This window comes from Pogona vitticeps, chromosome 1, assembly GCF_051106095.1.
Source record: "Pogona vitticeps strain Pit_001003342236 chromosome 1, PviZW2.1, whole genome shotgun sequence".
Taxonomy (NCBI): domain Eukaryota; kingdom Metazoa; phylum Chordata; class Lepidosauria; order Squamata; family Agamidae; genus Pogona; species Pogona vitticeps.
The window spans coordinates 313,978,826-313,999,609 of NC_135783.1; the positions used below are offsets into that span (position 1 = coordinate 313,978,826).

Consider the following 20,784-nt stretch of genomic DNA (forward strand, 5'->3'; position numbering starts at 1 on the left):
GACTAGCATTACACTTTGTTCCATCCATTTTCCCTCCAAAATTTCATTGTTTCTTCCCTCGGTGTAAACCCCCTCCCTCTCTGAAATACATGTTCCAAAAATACATTCCATATTTTCTTAAAATCGTTATTTTTCATTTGGCTTCTACTTATTTTCATATCACATGTCAGTTTATCGTTAATTGCCATATCCCATAATTCTCTATACCATTCCTCCAAGTTAAATTGATTATCATTTCTCCAGTTCCTTGCAAAGATTATCCTTGCTGCCATAATCATTATTACTATTAAATCCTTATTTTCTTTCACCAGTTGATCTTCCTTAATCAGATTCAATAAAGCTATTATTAGAGACATTTGAATATTCAATCCAATTATTTCAGATATTTCTTTAAATATTAAATTCCATTCTTTATTTTTTCGCATAACTATCACATATATAAATATGTCCCCTTCTCTTTTTTACAGCTCCAACATAATGTTGACACACTTTTATCCATTATATTCATTTTGACCAGCGTTAAATACCCCCTCCATATTACTTTATAGCAATTTTCTTTTATCCTTACTGACATGTTCTTCCTAATTCTCTGATCCCATATTTTATCCCATTCTTCTCCTATTACTTCTTTATCCAAATCATTTTGCCATTGCATTTTTAATCCTAGAATACCCTGTTCAACTTGAATTAATAATTTATATATTTGGCGTACAATTCCTTTTCTTTCTGTCTTTTCCTCTGATTTCAATCTTTTTTCTATAATCTCTTCAAATTTTGTCATTTGTCTACCTTTCCCTTCTTTAGTATACCATTCTCTTGTCCACCTTTCTAATTGAATTACATTTAACCATGAAATCCCTTCTCCTCCTAGTACCTTTTTTATATCACCTTTTCCTCTTATCTTCTCTAGCCAATCTTTTAATCTATTTATGTCTTTACTTTTTAATGCATTGTTTAAATTTTTTAAATTTTCTGTAATGTTCCTTAACTCCACCACCTGAGATAAAGGAGAGATCGGTGGACTCAATACCCCTCTAAATTCTTTCCAATTTTCCAGCATATTTCTAAGGAAAGGATTTTTGATCTTTTTAATCTCTTCCGCAATTTTTTCATTAATATTCTCTCCACACTTTCTTGTATACCCTCCATCTCAATATCTGTCCAAATTAAATTGTTATTATCCTTGATTATGTCTGGGATATGTCTAAGCTCATTCGCTATGTAATATAGTTTTATATTAGGTAATGCAATATCTCCCTTTTTTGTGTTACATACCATAATTTTTTATTAATCCGCACTCGTTTATTTCCATTACAGTAACAATTTATCATTGTCTGCCATTCTTTCAATTGATTTCTGTAATCTTTATGGGGAGCATCCAGAATATAAAATTCAATTTAGAAATTATTTTCATTTTATATAATGCAACTCTACCAAACCATGAAAATTTTTGTTTCTGATATTCCTTTATCCTTCCACTTATCTCTGTTTTTAATCTCTCCAGATTTATTTTAATTATTTCTTGTAAATTTCAAGTAATATTAATCCCCAAATATTTCTTAACATTTCCAATTTTACCTTCAAATATTATTTTCACTTTTCTTTTCTCTTCATCTGAATGGTTTAACAATAAACATTTGGACTTCCCCCAATTTAAACTCTCAAATTCCTTCAAATGTATTTTAAGCATTTCAATTGTTTCAGCTGGATTTTTAACTATTCATAATGTGTCATTGGCAAATAAATTTATCTTACCATTCTCTTTATTATCTATCCCTCTGTTTATCATCTCTAATTATCTGTGCCAATATTTTGATTATCATTGTAAATAATACTGGAGATAAGGGGCAACCTTGTCTTGTACCCCGGCCTAGGTGTATTGTCTCAGTTCTTCATCGTGGTCTTCTGTGAATGCACACAAAGGGTTAACTCCAGCGCCAGCGTCGGTCCTCTCGGAACATTCTCTAGCTGCAAGAGAAAAGTAACAATGTTTAGGACTACCCCTACTGCGCACGCCCAGCCTAACCGTCCCTCAGTTCCATTTTTCCGCCTGGCGGTTTGGAACCTCTCGTTCTTAGCTGCATTTATATATCTTAAAATAATTAGACTATTTCCTTCATTTTGACCTGGATCGCTATACGGACTACCCTCGTAATTTCCCTTCAAACTAGACGACATCGGACTCTCTTTTCTCTTGCCTCCCGGTTTTGACTTGGACTGATATACGGACTTCTTTGCATTTTCCTTTGAACTAGTCGACATCGGCATCTCCCTCTTCTACTTTCGGCTTCTCCTTGTCTCTACCAACCTATGTCCCCGTCCGGACCCTTTAGCAGGTGTGTGGTGTGCGATAGGAAAATCCCCCATCAAGACGGACACGATACTTGTTTGTACTGTTTAGGGGAATCGCACAACTCCAAATCTTGCCCACACTGCAAAGCTTTCACTAAAGCGGCGCTTAAGGCTCGCCAACAGCGCCTTAAACTTCATCTGTGGGAATCAACATTGTCTTCCACAGCGCCTTCAGAGGGAGAGATGGCTTCCACTTCCAGAGCAGCCCCCGTGCAATCGGTGGTTTCAAAAGTTTCAAAACTGTCGAAGAAGTCCACGGCACCTAAGTCGACCGCTCTTGCTTCGAACCCCGAGGCGCCGGCTCCCGCTCCACCTAAGATAAAACCATCAAAAACGTCGAAGGCCAAGGCATCCACAAAGCCAAAGGCGACGTCCCTTCAGTTATCCCCAGCCTCGGGATCGATCCCTTCTCCGATCCTCGAAGGGTTGTCAAGACGTTTCGACGCTTCGTCGGAGGCTGCCGTTCCACCTCCTTCTCGACGAACTGAGCCTGTGCTGCCGGCGGGAATACCATCCCCGACGCCGAGTCAGCTTGTTGGAGCCACTACAGGCTTAACTTCTGCCCCACATAGCCCATCTCCTGCGGGCCAGGGGTCGTCTCCTCTGTCGATCTCATCCATGCATTCGAGGTCGGTATCTTCACGAGACAAGTGTCCTCGCACACCCGTGCGTTTGAGGTCGAAGTCCCCTCGAGAAAAGCGTCCTCGCACGGAGAGGCACCGTTCCTCGAGTCGGTCCCCTTCTACCGACCGCTCGAGATCGAAATCTCCTCGACGGAAACGGTCGAAAAGAAAGCACCGAGCCTCGACCCACTCCGACTCTTCCCACCGTTCGGGGTCGAAATCTTCAAAACGTAAGCGTTCCTCCAGGAAGAAGCACAGATCGCATCGACGTCGTAGCAAACACCGGCGTCGATCCTCTTCTTCCTATGCTGCAGACTCGGACCGACCCAAACGTCGCAAACACCATCGACGTCGACATGGTCGCTCGAGATCCACTTCCTCATCTTCGACGTCTGCTTCTCGAGATTGGCGTCATAAGAAGATCCGATACATTTACCTATCTTCTTCGTCGGAGTGACGCGTCCTCGACGTCGACGTCGAATCATACGCGTCGGGGCCAAACACCCTTCCTTACCGGTTGCCCCTTCAACGCAACCAGTGCCTTCAACGTCGGCGTCGACTGCGATCCCGTCACAGCCTCAAACAGCACCAGTCGACGCCGAGAGACCACCCCCAAAAAAGAAAAGAGATGTGTTCTCCTCAGATCCTGATGAAGTTTCCACTGAGCAATCCTCGGATTCTGATCAAGAACAACCTCTGCCTCTACCACCTCAGGAGTTGCCTCAGGGAGACGTGGTTGTTTCAGACACTGGAGATCCTCACGCATCTTCTCCATCTGAGGATTTCTCTTGTTACTCCCAGATGATGACAAGGCTGGCAAAAACCCTTAAGCTGGACTTGAATCTTCCCTCACCTCCAGGTGAAGACTTATTTTTCGGGGACATAAAAAAGGATAGCACTGCTCCTCCCAGTATAGCCTTCGTACCAGTTGTTATGGAAACCATTAAGGAATTCTGGGCGCAGCCTTCAAATACTCCAAATGTTCCTCGTCGCACAGAGAACTTTTACCGAATTCATGGTCCTGACACCCAGTTTCTACTGAAGCATCCAATTCCAAATTCACTGATTGTGGAAACAAGTTGCTCCAGACCCTCTGCCAAAGCTCACGTTACCCCAGTTGACAAGGAGGGTAAAAAGCTGGAAATTATAGGCAGGAAAATATACTCTCTTATCACCTTGTTGCTCCGAGTCATTAATTATCAGACTGTGTTAGGGGCTTACCACAAGCAACTCTGGCTGAAGGTCTTGCCAGGTCTGAAACTCATACCTGAAGATGTCCGGCAAGCTTTTCTGAATTCATATGAGGAAGCCCAGACAGTGTCCAAACATGAACGCCTCTCTATCCGCCATGCAGCAGAGGTCGCTGCTAGGGTACTTATGTCTGCCATTACTGTCTGAAGGCATGCTTGGCTACGCTCTGCAGACATACTGGACGATGTAAAATCTAAGGTTGAGAGCCTTGCCTTCGATGCTAGTGGCTTGTTCAACAAAAAGACTGACTCCCACTTAGAGGATCTCCACAAGGCCAAAAGAACAGCAAAGTCCTATTCTGTTCAAACTCAGTCTAGGCAGAGGAGGCCTCAATGGCGTAAATCTTACGGCCAATATCAACAATCTACTCAACAATATCGCCCTTATAAGAACTTACCTCAGCAACGTTCCGGTCAGTCCTCCTCTTCTGTTCAGGGATACCGGCCTCGCCAGTCTCACTGTCGCCAATCCTTTAAACCACCTGGGAGAAAGCAAAAGCAGTATCTTTGACTTTCGTCCTCCCATACTGACTCACTTACCACCCACCACCCGTCTTCAGCCGTTTCTACACAACTGGTCTATCACAAAAGACACATGGGCTCTAAGGATCATTCGATATGGTTACCAGCTGGAGTTTATAAAATCTCCTCCGCTAGGCTTCATAAATCGCTCCTCCTTCGATTCCTCGCTAAAGGAAGAAATCTCATCTCTCTTGGAAAAAGATGCCATCTGTACAGTACCACCACACGACATAAAAGACGGGTTCTATTCCCGTTATTTTGCTGTGTCAAAAAGAGGAGGAGGCATACGGCCCATTCTCGATCTAAGGCTCTTAAATACTTACCTGCGGCCCAGACGGTTTCGGATGCTCACCTTAGAGTCCATCATGCACCTGTTGAAGAAAAACAACTGGTTCGTCCTTATAGATCTAAAGGACGCATATTTTCACATCACTATCCACCCCGACCACCGCAAATATCTTTGGTTCATCTTTCAGGACACGATTTACGAATTCCAGGCCCTACCATTCGGTCTGTCCACGGCTCCCCGAACTTTCACCAAGGTCATGGCTCCAGTGGCAGCTTACCTTCGTCTCAGAGGCATCCACGTCTATCCATATCTGGACGATTGGCTGGTGGTCTCCACGTCAGAGCGACAGTCCCTGAAAGACACAAAGTTCATCCTTCATCTCCTTCTCAATCTCGGCCTCACTGTCAACAGAGAGAAGTCCCAGCTCACCCCCTCCAAGACGGTGCAATACATAGGGGTCTGCTTAGACGCCATCAGGGGTTGTGTATTTCTTCCCCTAGAGAGGATACGCAAGATACAACGAGCCATCAGAAAGTTCCAACCACATGGCCGTGTGACAGCCCATCATGCCCAACATCTTCTCGGCCTGATGTCTTCTACCACGCCGGCGCTAGCACACGCTCGACTCAAGCTAAGGTCGCTCCAGTCATGGTTTCTGGCTCTTTTCGACCCCATGATAGACAGCCAGGGGAAACGTCTTCGTGTCACGCCGGAACTAGTCAGGCAACTCCAGTGGTGGGTATACACGCCTCACCTCAGGGTCGGCCGTCCTTTTCGTCCACTTCGTCTCACCGTCCAAGTCACAACGGACGCCAGTCCGTCGGGTTGGGGGGCACACTGTGCCCATCACGCCATTCACGCCCTCTGGACTCCACAGGAGGCAGTGTTTCACATCAATCACTTGGAACTGCTTGCGGTCATCAAGGCGTTCAAGGCGTTCCTCCCTCTAGTGCAGGGTCACGGAGTTCAGCTAGTAACAGACAACACCACCACAATGCACTATGTCAACAAGCAGGGAGGAACTCGATCTCAGTCACTTCTATACCTCTCCATCCTTCTCTGGGAGTGGTGCTACTGTCATCATGTTTATCCAGTGGCCATCCACGTGGCCACAGAGGACAACGCAGTCGCAGACACTCTGAGCCGACTTCAACACCAGACACACGAATGGGAGTTGAATCCTCTGGTCTTCCAGGACCTTTGCCAACGGTGGGGGACTCCCGTATTGGACGTTTTTGCATCCCCTCAGAATGCGAAATGCCCCATGTACGCATCCCGGGCCGGGCTCGGCCTACACTCTCTCGGAGACGCATTCATGATTCCATAGAATCAAGGTCTGTTGTACATGTTTCCACCTCTTCCGTTAATACAGAGGTCCCTAGTGAAGCTTCGACATTCAATGACTCCGGCCATTTTCATAGCACCCTTTTGGCCTCGACAGGTCTGGTTCCCCACTTTAGTCAAGATGGCTGTGGACTCCAGAAGTCTCCCCTTATGGCCCGATCTGTTGACCCAGGAGGAAGGGAAAGTCATTCACCCGGATCTCGAGACGCTCCACTTGACGGCGTGGAAGATTGTCCCGAGATCAAGGAAGTGTTAAATAATGCCGTCAAGCCTTCCACCTCTCGCTTGTACAGATATAAGTGGAAAAGTTTTTTGAAGTTTACCCAGCAGAGGGATCTCGTTCCGTCCCGTCTCTCTTTCAATGCTTTTACAGTATCTGCGTTACCTGTTTGACTTTAACCTTACTCTTTCCACTATCAAAGTGTATTTGGCAGCTGTTGTATTCTTCCAACCCAGAGACTCACCCTCTTCTCAGTTTTTCTCTCACCCTACGATTAGGACGTTTTTGAGAGGCCTCTCTAACCTTCGACCTCCTATTCGTCCACCGATCCCGCAGTGGTCCGTACATCTGGTCCTGCATGCTCTTTCTAGACCCCCGTTTGAGCCCATGGCTACCTGTGACCTCAAACTGCTTTCTTTGAAAACATTGTTTTTGGTGGCTATAACATCCGCTCGCAGGGCTAGTGAATTGGCAGCGCTTCGCTCTGATCAACCGTTCCTTCAATTCTTCAAGGACAAGGTTATGCTCTACTTGGACATTTCGTTTCTCCCTAAGGTGGTCTCGGACTTCCATGTGAATCAACCACTGATTCTACCAACCTTGTTTCCGTCTCTGGCTACCGATGTTGAACGCATGCTCCACATGCTCGATGTTAGAAGATCTCTGGCCTTCTATGTATCTAGAACCAAAGAATTTAGGCAGGCGAACAGACTTTTCCTCTGTTACTTTGGTCCCAAGAAAGGTTGTCCAGCCTCACCCTCGACACTCTCTAGGTGGCTTGTATCTACCATCGCTCTCTCCTACGAGCTTAACCACAGAGACCCTCCGGAAGGACTTAGGGCCCACTCCACCAGGGCTATAGCCTCATCAACTGCCCTACTTCGTGGCATCGACCTGCCCGACATCTGCCGGTCCGCTACCTGGTCCAACAACTCTACCTTTATAACCCACTATAGATTGGACTTGAGGGCAAAGGATGAGACGAGATTCAGGAGAGCGGTGTTAACATCTGTTCTACAGTGACAGCCCACCATCCGGTTAGTAAGCGTGCTAGTCACCCTTTGTGTGCATTCACAGAAGACCACGATGAAGAAAGAAAGGTTACTTACCTGTAACGATGGTTCTTCAAGTGGTCATTCTGTGAATTCACACAATCCCGCCCGGCCTCCCCTCTGTCTGTCTGTCACTGGTATCTCTAATGGGTTCAGGTACCTGTGGCGGACAAATGGAACTGAGGGATGGTTAGGCTGGGCGTGCGCAGTAGGGGTAGTCCTAAACATTGTTCCTTTTCTCTTGCAGCTAGAGAATGTTCCGAGAGGACCGACGCTGGCGCTGGAGTTAACCCTTTGTGTGAATTCACAGAATGACCACTTGAAGAACCATCGTTACAGGTAAGTAACCTTTCTTTATACCATCATTAACTATTACCTTGGCTATATTCTGTGAATAAAGTTGGTGGATTATCTGATTGAAATTAGGTCCAAACCCTAAATAATTAATTAATATCTTTAACAAGTCCCATTCCACTGAATCAAAAGCTTTAAATATGTCTAACAATATTACTCCTGCCTTAGAATTACTTTCTTTTGATGGCTACATTAAATTAAGTACCCTCCTCATTAAATCTGACATTTGCCTACCTAGTATGAATCCATTTTGATCTTTTTCAATATATTTCCACATAAAACTATTCAATCTTTTTGCCATTATTGCCGTAAATATCTTAGCATCCTGATTTATCAGTGATATTGGTCTATATGCATCCATATTTGTAGGATTTTTGTCTGGTTTCAGTATTAAAACTATAAGTGACACTCTCCATGAAAGTGGGATTTCATCTTCCTTTAGTATCTTATTAAATAACTCTTTTAATTTTGGTATGAGGATCTTTTTAAATACTTTATAATACTCTCGGCCTAATCCATCTGTTCCAGGGGTTTATTATTTAGGGTTTGGACCTAATTTCCTACCTTTAAATTATTTATAATCTCCTCTATTTCCTTATCCGTAATAATCTGCTCCATATTTTTATCATCGTCTTAAACTTTCTTATTAAAGTTATTTTTATATACTCTTCAATTTTTATTGTGGAAGGATTTTTACTACTATATAAAGTTTTATAAAACATTTGAACAGCTTCAAGCTTCTCCTTTTATTACATCTTTTCCCCTTCATATCCTATATTACATCTATATTACTTTTATTCTTTTTTATAGAAGACGTTTTAGCTAATAATTTAGAATTCTTATTGCTAAATTTTTAATAAATCTTTTTAAATATATTAAATTTCTTTGTACCTTTTACAAATGAATTCCTTCCAACTCCTTTCTCTTTGCTTGTAATTCTATTATTGCTTTTTTGTTCCTGGTTTTTATCACTATTTTTTCCAATTCCTGTATTCTTTTCCCCTGATTTTTCTTAAGCATATATGACATATGCATACCCTCTTGCCACAAATTTCATTGCGTCCCATATTACCTTAGGTTGACTTCCTCCCTTCTCATTTATTTCCCACGTTTCATATAAATCTTTTTGGAATTTTTCAGTTGGGTTTGGATACCTAAATATATTTGTATCAATTCTCCACCTATTTACCTCCTTATAGTTACATTTGAGCATCAACTCCATTTTCACTCTGGCAAGATCTGAAATTTGTATGACATCAATGACTGTATCATTTACTCTAGACAACAAATCTTTAGATACAAATATATAATCTATTCTTGAATATGTGTTATACACCTGTGAGTGAAAGGAGAATCTTCTTTCATCCCCTTTTAACTCTCTCCATACGTCTTTCAAGTCTGTTTTACTTATTAATCTATTAAAACCTGTAGTTTTAACATTCCCTTCCCCAATCTGTAGCTTTGATTTATCTTTCTTCAAATCCATTACCATATTGAAATCTCCTGCTACTATTATTAACCCTTTCCTCACTTTATCCAACTTTCTCAGTATGTTTTCTAAAAATTATTCTTGTCGCTCATTAGGTGCAAGCATAATCTCTTCCCCTCTCATTTTACCTTGTATTGTCAGATATCTACCTTGAGTATCTTTTTCTAATATTTCAGTCTGAAATTCACACTTTTTTGAAATTAGTATTGCCACACCTTGACACTTAGAGGTTCCAAATGGTTTTTCATAAATTTGAATCCATTTACCTTTCAATTCATTGAAACCTTCCTTTTTTTGATGAGTTTCTTGCAGAAATAGAATATCATTTTTACTTTATTCAATACATTCTGTATCTTAGCCCTCTTTATATTAGATCCCAGGCCTTTTACATTCCATGTTAGGAAATTTAAATGTTTAACAATATTTCAATTTGTTTATTTTTTTAACTAATAGTACTAGTCCTGATTGGTGTATTACCATGCTCCCCCGATTAAAAAAAATAAAAATTAAACATCCCTTTAAGTTCCTAATACATTTATCTACCCCCTGATTCCCCACTACTAATTTTCTCCCCCCCCCCCATACTCCACAAACTTCTTCAGGTCTCTTCTAGCGACCCGGGGGGAGGAACGTGTCTGTCCCAGTCTGCCATGACTCTCTCCCTGTCTCACTTTATTATATTGTATCAATCCATATTTTACCCATAGTATCCTTACGTATCCTTATTGTTTTTCCCCCCATATATCTATTAACTACAACATACACAGGAAAAAACAAAGTAGTAGTAGTAGTAGTAGTAGTAGTAGTAGTAGTAGTAGTAGTAGTAGTAGTAGTAGTAGTAATAATAATAATAATAATAATAATAATAATAATAATAATAATAATAATAATAATAATAATAATAATAATAATAATAAAAAAAACAAAAGATGAGAAGGAAATATTAATATCTATAATATTTATAAATTTTTGTGTGTATTTCTTCCCAGACTTCTCCCATCCTTATCTGTATGTATATTTTTCAATTTGTTCCTCTATACCCGGTCTCCCCCTTTTTATGTCCCATTTACCATTATTTATTCCCGCTTATTCCTCCCCTTCTCTTTTATCTACCTTCCTATAAAATTAACCCTCACTGGGTATCTCCCTTTACATCTCATTATGTCTTCTTCATATAATACCATTCCTTTCTCATCATTTTTTTCTTTTTCTTTCTGGTTTATCCATTAATGCTTATCTCTTTCTACTAAAACTTGGTCATACCAGACCCTCTCCATCTACCTCAATTAATGTTTTACATTAAGAATATTAACTTTTACTCCCTTGATTTTCCACGTCCCCTAGTCTTCCTTGGTTGTTCTGAGATTGCTCCTTGTTTTTCCTTTTCCTGTTCTTCTTCTTCCTCCTGTTGTTCCTTTTCGTCTTGATCTCGTTGTTCTTGTTCTCCCTTCCCCTTGTCACTCTCAATCGAATCTCGCTCCATTGTTTCATCTTCCCCCGATTCCTGACTTGACTCTGATTTCTTCAGCAACCTCATCTGCTCCTCCCATTCTTTTTTTGTTAATATTCCACAATCCTTTAAAAAGTCCAAAGCCATTGGGACAGATGTAACTTTGTTGAACTTTCCATCATGGTGGACCTTTAAGAACGCAGGGTACCCCCAACTATATTCCACACTCTTTTTTTGGAGAATAGATGTAATGACCCTCATTTTTCTTCTAAACTGCAGGGTTTCATGGCAAAAATAATTAAAGACCTGGACCACATGTTGCTCAAATACCAAGCTCCCTGGATTCTCCTGTAAAACTTTCATCAGCTCCTCTTTCTTTCTAAGGCTTGAAAATCTAATCAAAATATGACGAGGTTGTCCTTTGCGTATGGAGCCAACTCTATGTATTTTATCCAAGTCATAAACAGTCCAGTCTATTTTTGGTACCGTCTTTTTCAGCCACACCAGTACTATCTCTGTTAGGTCCTTCTCTTTAGGGCCCAAATCTGGAATTCCTTTTAATCTAATATTATTACGCCGATTATAGTCCTGTGTTAAGATCATCTGCTGCTGTAAATCAATTGTAATCAATTTGTTGTCCATTATTCTGGTAAAATTTCGATTAGCTTGACTCTGCAACTGTTGAAGATGTTCTTCAGTTTGTTTAACAGAAAGTCCATTTTCTTACTGATTTCTTTATACCGCTCTTGGTTGGCTATGATCTGCTTATTCATGTCATCCACTTTTTGATTCAGTTGCAAAATGGTTTCAGTCACCTTTGTAATTTCTTCCAGAACCAGTCTCATCTCTGACTTCTCACCTTTTTGAGCCATTCCTGTTCCCTCTGTTTCTGCTTCCCCTTTTAACAAGCTCTCCAAAGTTTTATCTGAGGGTTTACTTCTTGACTATGCTGAAGAATCCCTTTTCCTTAATACTTTACTGTCTTGATTTTCCAACCTTGCTTTATTCATCTATTTTCAGTAAGAATTCATTATTTTCCTGGACTTTTAACTGCTGTTTTCACTATTTCTAGCAGATGGTGCTTAAATGTCGTATTGAGAGTTAGAGGTTTAACTTTCGTTTCTCCTCCTCTGGATATATAGCGAAAGTGAAACTTAGTAAAAATATGCTTTTTATTTTTTGTTTTAGTCTTTCAATATTATTCACATTGCCAAATACGTAAGTTATTTCACAGTTATTACACAGATTGATGAATTTTTCTTTTTTGCCTTTTTTCTCTGCTGGATTCTATTTTCTTCTCCCGGCTGTAGCCACTCTCAACTTAGCTCAAGATAATCCCCTCAGCAACTTGATAAGAGTTTCAATAATGTTTTCAAAAGGCACCGCCTGTTCGTTAGAGCACTTTAGAAAAGCTTTCTTGCAAGTCGTGGTGGGAAATCTCATCCGCAGGGTTGCCCACTGAGATAGCTGTTTCCTCCCCTCCCACAGCCTACAGCTTCTCTGTTCTTTTTTATTGTTTTTTAACAAAAACAGATTGCTTTTAAGTTCTTCTGTGTTGCCACAAGAATATCACAAAGTTTAAAAGTCCCTTACATATCAATGAGAGCTTCGGGATTTTCAAGCTGCAACCATGATGGTCCAGGACACGCCCCCAGGTGTTCCCACTTTTAATCCTTCTGAGCATATCAGTGGTACAGAATTTTCAATTTCACAACTGCCCCCGATCCAGGAAAGAGAGGGAAAGAGCACTCAACAGAGAGATGGGACTCTTTTTAAATTCAAAGGCTAGAGTGAATGATTGATTAGTGCCTAGTAGACAGTCACCCCAGCCCAGAAAAGTCACACACCCGAAATTACACAAACCACTAACAACATGTGAGGCTGCAACCAAAACTCCAACATCCTTTCTCATACTTGCACGCAGCTACCTCTTGAAGCCCAATCTTGCTGCGCAAATTCTGGAAGTGGTCTCTCAGAAGAAGCTTGGTCAGAAGGTCTGCTGTCATCTCTGTGATGTGACAGTAGGTCATTTTAGTGACATCCTTCTTGGCCAGGTCATGCACCAAGTATTATCTCACACTGATGTGTTTGGTGTGTACAGTGGTGCCCCGCATAGCGACGATAATCCGTTCCGGATAAATCGTTGCTATCCGGAAACATTGCTATACGGGGCAAAAAACCCCATAGGAACGCATTGAAACCCCTTCAATGCGTTCCTATGGGGGATAAACTCACTGGTAAGTGGAAATCCTCTATAGGGCCACCATTTTTGCCACCTCAGTAAGCGAGAAAACCCGGTGAAAATGCTGCGGGCGGCCATTTTTTCTTCCGGCGGCCATTTTGGAACCACGATCAGCTGTTTTAAAACATCGCAATGCAGAGATCGGTAAGCAAAATGCTTACCGATCATCGCAATGCGATGTTTTCCCTATTTAAAACATCGCAATGCGATCACTTTTGCGATCGCAAAATCCGCATCGCTATGCGGATTCATCATTAAACGGAGTGCTCGTTATGCAAGGCACCACTATACATTCATTTTCTCACTTTGAGAAAGCTTAATGCAACTCTGGTTGTCTTCCAACAACTGGATCAGCATCTCTTCATTTATTCCAAAGTCATTCGGCAGCTTCTTTGGTCACAGCAGTCCTCCATGTGCCTCACCTGCAGCAATGAATTCAGACTCTGTGGAAGAAAAAGCTACAATACCTTGTTGGTGACTAGCCCATGAAATAGGACCACCATCACACATGAACAGGATACCACTAGTGGATTTATAATCTGTACTATGTCCTTCCCAGTCTGCATCACAGTGCCCACAGTGCCCATGTCTCAATCTTGTCCAGAGCTTCTGTCTCTTCCTATGCATATTTTCTCCATCTGGCAGCTTTAACTGACGGCATCTGCTGAATCTCCTTCTCTGCAATGACCTTGCAAGGTAGGACAGGTAAGGATGTGGTACACCTTTGTTAGGTTGCGATGAGCATTTGATGCCTGGTTCTGGAGCATCTTGTGGTGTAGGTCCCTTTTCCAGTTCAACAGCCTCAACATCTCCATCTGTGTACTCTTCTCTTGGTATACTACTCCCAGCTTGTGTGTCATCATCTTCATATCAGCTGCTCAGAGTAGACTTCGGTCTAGATGGGTGGGATATAAATAAATAAATAAATAAATAAATAAATAAATAAATAAATAAATAAATAAATAAATAAATAAATAAATAAATAAATAAATAAATAAATAAATAAATAAATAAATAAATATCTGGCTCGGTTTGTGGAAAGCTGGGCACAGCTTTATCTAGGAGACATTCTACATACTGGATTTCTGTTCATCTTCTGCCAGCTTTCTTTTGTTCATCAAAATGAACCACATGTCTTACGCTGATTGCACATGCTTTAAAGTTCACCACCTTATATTCTTTGTTGCCCAGAGCTCAGCCAAGCAGTACTATATGTTCATTTCTAGAGTCCAGTTTGTGCCTTTTTCATTTTGGTGTATCAGCAAATGCCAGGCTTCCAAAAAGTCTTATCTGTTCTGTGATTGGTACTCTGTCATGCTGTAGTTCAAATGGTGTTTGTGGTGCCTCTGATTTTCAATCTGTTCTGGAGATACGTTGCTGTCATGATTGCATTATTCCAAATTTGTTGGGCAACGTTGGATTCACAAACATGCATATCAGTTTTCTTTCAGCTATTGCATTCTGCTCAGGAGTGTGTTTAAAATGCCTTGCTGAGCTAGGAGACCTTATATACTCGCCACCATTATCCATCTGGAGTGTCTTGAGTTGCTCACCATGGCCATGTATGTCTTCAGCATATCATGTGTTTCACTCTTCTCCTTCAGCAGGTAGGTGGCATAGTACCTTAAAAATCTTCCACAAATATTAGAATATATCCATTATGTCCTAGTGAAGAAACTTGCTGGCAAATTTGAAGGTGACCTGCGATAGTGGTTCCCTACATAGGGAGAAGATCTCAACAAAAATATTTATAGGTGAATTGGTAGATAAGAAGAAAAGTTTAAGCTGTAAGAACATAAAGAAAAATACAGCCATATATTGTCTAGAGGAGGGGAAGAAAATGCCTGCTCTTTCCTCAAGCCATAAAGCCATAAAGAAAGCAGGCTTTACCAGAAAACAGAAACTGGAAGAGGTCGAGTCGACATCAGAGTGCCAAGCTTTGAAGGAGAGCGTGGACTTCAGAATCTGTCCTTGAGGAGTCAGAAGGGTTCATCGCGTGCATCGACATATCACGTGTAGAACTAGGAGCGGTGCGGTGCCAAGCGGAGGACAGAGGGAACCTGCATCATGTGACTCTGATCAACAGGAAAGTCCGAGCAAGTGAGAGACATTTGTTTGACAACTTGAAGGTGAGATTATCGACTGATTGGACACTGCAAAGACTGAAGCTTTACATGTGGTTACAAACTGTGAAATCCACAAACAACAAACTTGCAAGAGGGACATGAAATCTGTAAGACTTTAATTTTGAGACGCGCAGCAAAAGAAGGACTCCAAATAAGGTTGCTGATGCCTGGTCTCGAAGACCCAATGATTAATAAATGGATAACAGAGAGTAATGTGGTAGCAAATGGTCTGGTTATGTTCATGTGATGAAATGTAAAGTAAAAAAGCAATGTTGTGTTAAATCAATGGTAAGCAATATATAAATGTAAAAGTAATGTGATTTGTAGTGATGTAATTGATGAAAACATGGTGGCGCTGCGCGTTAAACCGCTGAAGCCTCTATGCTGCAAGGTCAGAAGACCTGCAGTCGTAAGATCGAAGCCACACGACGGAGTGAGCCCCAGTCGCTTGTCCCAGCTCCCGCCAACCTAGCGGTTTGAAAGCATGCAAAATGCAAAAATGCGAGTAGATAAATAGGTACCACCTCAGTGGGAAGGTAAATGGTGTTCTGTTTCTAGTCACGCTGGCCACATGACCAAGGAGAAGAACAAAACGCTAGCTCTATGGGTTGAAAACGGAGATGAACACCGCTGCCTAGAGTCGGATACGACTGGACAAATTGTCAAGGGGAACTTTTACCTTAACTTTTAATTGATGAAAAAGGTTATAAGTGTATTGAATGTTTTCAATGTGCATAGCAATAAGTTTAATTTGCTCAAAATAGGAATGGATAAAAGAATATAGAAAAATATATGTATGTAATATTTAGCATAAAATAGTGGAAATGGGTTAAAGTCTATTTATTGTGTTGTTCATGAGGTTAAACAAGAAGGTTTCCCCTATGAAACAAACTTTTCCTAGGGGGGAGATATGTGACGAATGCCTTACGTCACTTCTGTCACTCATAGTGGAACCTCGTTTGGATGATCCTATGAGAGGACCAGGACGTGGTGGCGCCGTGGGCTAAATTGCAGAAGCCTCTGTGCTGCAGGGTCAGAAGACCAGCAGTCGTAAGATTGAATACACATGACGGAGTGAGCTCCCGTCGCTTGTCCCAGCTCCTGCCAACCTAGCAGTTCGAAAGCAAGTAAATGTGATAGATAAATAAGTACCACCTCGGTGGGAAGGTAACAGCATTCTGTGTCTAGTCACGCTGGCCACGTGATCACGGAAACTGTCTTCGGACAAACACTGGCTCTATGGCTTGGAAACAGGGATGAGCACCGCGCCCTGGAGTCGGACACGACTGGACTAAATGTCAAGGGGTACCTTTACCTATGAGAAGACTGGAGGGGCGGGATCAGTTAGTCAGTTAGAGAGTTAGACAGTTAGAGGGAGTTAACAGAGAAGGAGAGAATGATTGCAGAGAGAGAAATAGTCAGAAAAGAGAGATAATAATAAAAATATACTGATTAAAGTGAACTGATTAAAGCAGGTGGTGATTGAATGTATGTATTCGCAAAGGCTTTCACGGTCGGGATCTAATGGTTGTTGTGGGTTTTTCGGGCTCTTTGGCCATGTTCTGAAGGTTGTTCTTCGCGAATACAGAGATTACGTTCTTGGGCTCCACTGCACCATCACTGCAGATGGTGACAGCAGCCACGAAATTAAAAGATCCCTGCTTCTTGGGAGGAAAGCGATGACAAACCTAGGCAGCATCTTAAAAAGCAGAGACATCACATTGCCGACAAAGGTCCATATAGTCAGAGCTATGGTTTTTCCAGTAGTGATGTATGGAAGTGAGAACTGGACCATAAAGAAGGCTGACCACCGAAGAATTTATGCTTTTGAATTGTGGTCCTGGAGGAGACTCTTGAGAGTCCCATGGGCTGCAAGGAGAACAAACCTATCCATTTTGAAGGAAATCAACCCTAGACGGACAGATCCTGAAGCTGAGGCTCCAATACTTTGGCCAGCTCATGAGAAGACTCCCTGGAAAAGACCCTGATGTTGGGAAAGTGTGAAGGCAAGAAGAGAACGGGATGACAGAAGATGAGATGGTTGGACAGTGTCATCAAAGCTACCAACATGAATTTGACCCAACTCCAAGAGGCAGTGGAAGACAGGAGGGCCTGGCGTGCTCTGGTCCATGGGGTCATGACGAGTCAGACACGACTTAACGACTAAACAACAACAACCATCATTCTAAGCTATCCACTGGAGAAAAAGTACAAGATGTTGTATTTTCTTTACTATATTGTTCTTATCATTACTATATCATTATACCAAGTTTCTCGTATAATATTTAAGAAGCATGCAAACTGTTTTGGATCTGACGCTTTTATTTAGAAACACTACAACCTGCATTTCAGCTTCCTTAGAACATTTTCTTAATGGATGTATCGTATTTTTCCGTTTATAAGATGTCCTCTCCCACTTTTCTAACCCCAAAATTAAGAAAACTTAGTTTTGAGAATTCAGCCTCTGTGTTCAGAATGCTTAGACATTAGGAGTCCCTGTTGCATGGGAGCCTACAGGCTCCACCTCCAATGAGGTGTGTTCCAATTGGTTTTTTCAACATCAGCCGACGTCAGTTCCATAAGGCTCGTGATTGGAGGAAGCTAAGTCTTCTGACTGTAGGAAGCTAAGCATTGTGATTGAAGGAATCCTGTTGGCAGAGGCAAGGTACAGGCCATTTTGTTCTCTCCATGTTCTCTGCTTACTTCCATGTAAAAGACACCCTGCAATTTTTAGTGTAATTATTTTAGGAAAAAGTAGTGTCTTATACACGGAAATATACGGTATATTGTGTAGTCTTAAAATCACAGATTACTACCATTTGGAGATTTTACTCAGATAATTGTCACAATGGCTTTTAAATTTAACTTTGTATTGTCTTCCTCTGTGCCTTCAGGAGAATCTTTCTGTGACAGACCTGCTTTTATCCACAGAACACAACCTAACTGATACAGATGAGTTTCAAAGGCATTTCACTACCTCACAATCACATTCAGACTTACTTCTAGATTGTGAAATGTCCTCAAACCAAAATCATGTGTTTGGTTGCAGAAATTCTGCTTATTTAATTCTGCTTATTTCTACCATTGGGTTCTAGAAATTAACACAAAGGAAATGATTTGGAAGGGCAATTTATTGGCAATGTTGCACCAAAGTAGAATCACATTAGGCAAGATTGCCCCTCCCCCACACCAATGGAGTGTTTACATTATGCTTTTGTACCCTTTCAATTACGCCTGCAAGCCGTTACAAGTTTCTTATATGTTAAAAAAATAGTTCATAAGCAGCTTAAACAATTGTTTCAGTCCAAACTCTTATACATTCTGATGCCTTCTGTTTTTCTGTTTTTTGTTACTTCCTCTTTTTGTCTGCCTATGTGCTCACTTCAATGAAATGATTCCTATCTGCTTCCACTATCCCTTCTTTCTGTGAACCCTATCTGCTTCCATAGAGCATTTTTTTCTTATCCTAATGTGACATTTTCTTTCGTTCCTAAATGTTTACATTAGCTGATGTAGGAATATTTTTTGTCCAATGGTCTCTTTAATTCTAAGAATGAAATTTTTGTATTGGTACAGAAATCTGGGTAGTATATCCCAATATGTTACATTGACTAGGGCAAATACAGTGATGCCTTGCTTAATGGGCGCCCCGTTTAACGACAAATCCACATAGCGACGAAGATTTTGCGATTGCTTTTGCGATCGCATTGCAATGTTTTAAATGGGTAAACATCGCTTTGCGATGATCGGTACGCTGTTTCGCTTACCGATTATCGCATAGTGATGATTTTTAACAGCTGACCGGCGGTTCCAAAATGGCCACCGGGTAAACAAAATGGCCACCCACTGTGTTTTCGCGCTGATTCCTTGTTTACCAGGCAGCGAAAATGGCGTCCGTATGGAGGATTTTCACTTAAAGGTGAGTTTTAAGCCCATAGGAACGCATTAAATGGGTTTTAATGCATTCCTATGGGCTTTTTCTTTTCGCATAGTGACAAAATCGCTTTGCAGTGATTTTTGCTGCACGGATTATCATCGCTATGCGGGACACCACTGTATTCTATAAAAATGAAGGATTCATGTAGTTGGGAAAGGGAGACCTTTTTTGTCAGACGTGCAACTGAAGATTGAAATACAGTGGTGTCTCATCTTATGACTATCCCGACTAACAACCATTTCAAGTTACGACCAGCTCCGGCTGCAAAATTTTGCTTCAACTAGCGACCGGAGCTTCAAGTTACGACAGAAAAAAAGGTGGGGGAAAGGGCAGGGAATTCAAATGTACTAACCATTGGTCGGCGAAGAGGCTGCTTTTTTCTAGCTCTTTCACCCCAACGGTTAGAGTGTGTGCGTCAGAGGAGGCTTCGGACTGCCTGATGCTTTCTGCTTCTGAGTAAGCACATTTACAGGGTTTTGCAGGTTGGGTTTGGGCTGGGGGGGGATTATGTTTCTGTGCTGTGATGTTTTTTGGTGTGTGTGTTTTTTTCAACCCCAGTGGGTTCTGATGGGACTTGCATTTTTTTTGTTTTTTTGGTGTGTTTGTTTTTCAGCCCCAGTGCATTCTGATGGGGCTTGCATTTGGGGGGGGGGGCTGGTGATTTTTTTCCAGCCCTAACACATTCCAATGGGGCTTGCATTTTGGGTGTGTGTGCAGTTTTTTTTCTGGCCTCAATGTGTTCCGATGGGCTTGCAGTTGTTTTTTTTTGGGGTGGTGGTGGTGGTAATTCCCCCCCCCGGCCAGAATGGATTAATCGTGTTCCAGTGTATTCCTATGAGAAATGGTGCTTCAACTTGTGACCATTTCGAGTTACGACCATCATTCCAAAACAGATTAAGGTTGGAAGTCGAGGCACCACTGTAAACTGCTAAAGGCTAGTGGTTGAAAGTGGGGGTGTTGTTTACCACTATGGAGATGACAGTCTCCTAACTTAGTGGTGCCTATCCTTGGGTCCCCAGAAATCTTGGTCCAGCACAGCTAGTGATAAAGCTTTTTGGGAGTTTTAGTTTAAGAACATCTGGGGACCCTAGTTTGGGAACCCCTGTCTAGATCTACGCAACGGCTTTGCCTCGGTGTAAATTTGGCAATGAACAAAACATACCCTTCATGGTTGGATGATGTGGACTTCAGCCTGTGCATCTTTGATCTTCTGAACACAAAGCACCCCCTGGCCGTTTCATATTTCAAAGCTGGTCTACTTATCACAAACCTGGAAAGAATCAGAGAGGCTAGTTTCTGCCCCTTAAACTTTGAGGTTTGGTGGCTAGCAGGTTCTCTTTTGAGAAGTCTGGCTTGAAGACTTTCAATGCTCTGATAAGAAAATTATTTTTCTTCAGTAGAAAGCCCAAGTGTAGAGGCTCTTGCTTACCATAAAACTGGCTTTCTAAAAGCAGCATTCTAAAACACTTCAAAAGAGCAAGCAGGGATTTCCAGTGGGAAAATAGTTTCTATTGCATTGTAACACACTAAAAGG

General features: G+C 41.7%; 1 long non-coding RNA gene across 1 annotated transcript; it reads right to left on the minus strand.

Annotated features, from left to right (window-relative positions):
- Positions 1 to 1,881: 1,881 nt before the first annotated feature.
- Positions 1,882 to 5,175, minus strand: LOC140702393 (uncharacterized). Its single transcript, XR_012081539.2, has 3 exons — positions 5,071 to 5,175; positions 4,624 to 4,707; positions 1,882 to 1,968 (listed from the first exon to the last, which is right to left on the minus strand). It is a non-coding gene; the product is annotated as an uncharacterized LOC140702393 (long non-coding RNA).
- Between the last annotated feature and the right edge of the window lie 15,609 nt (positions 5,176 to 20,784).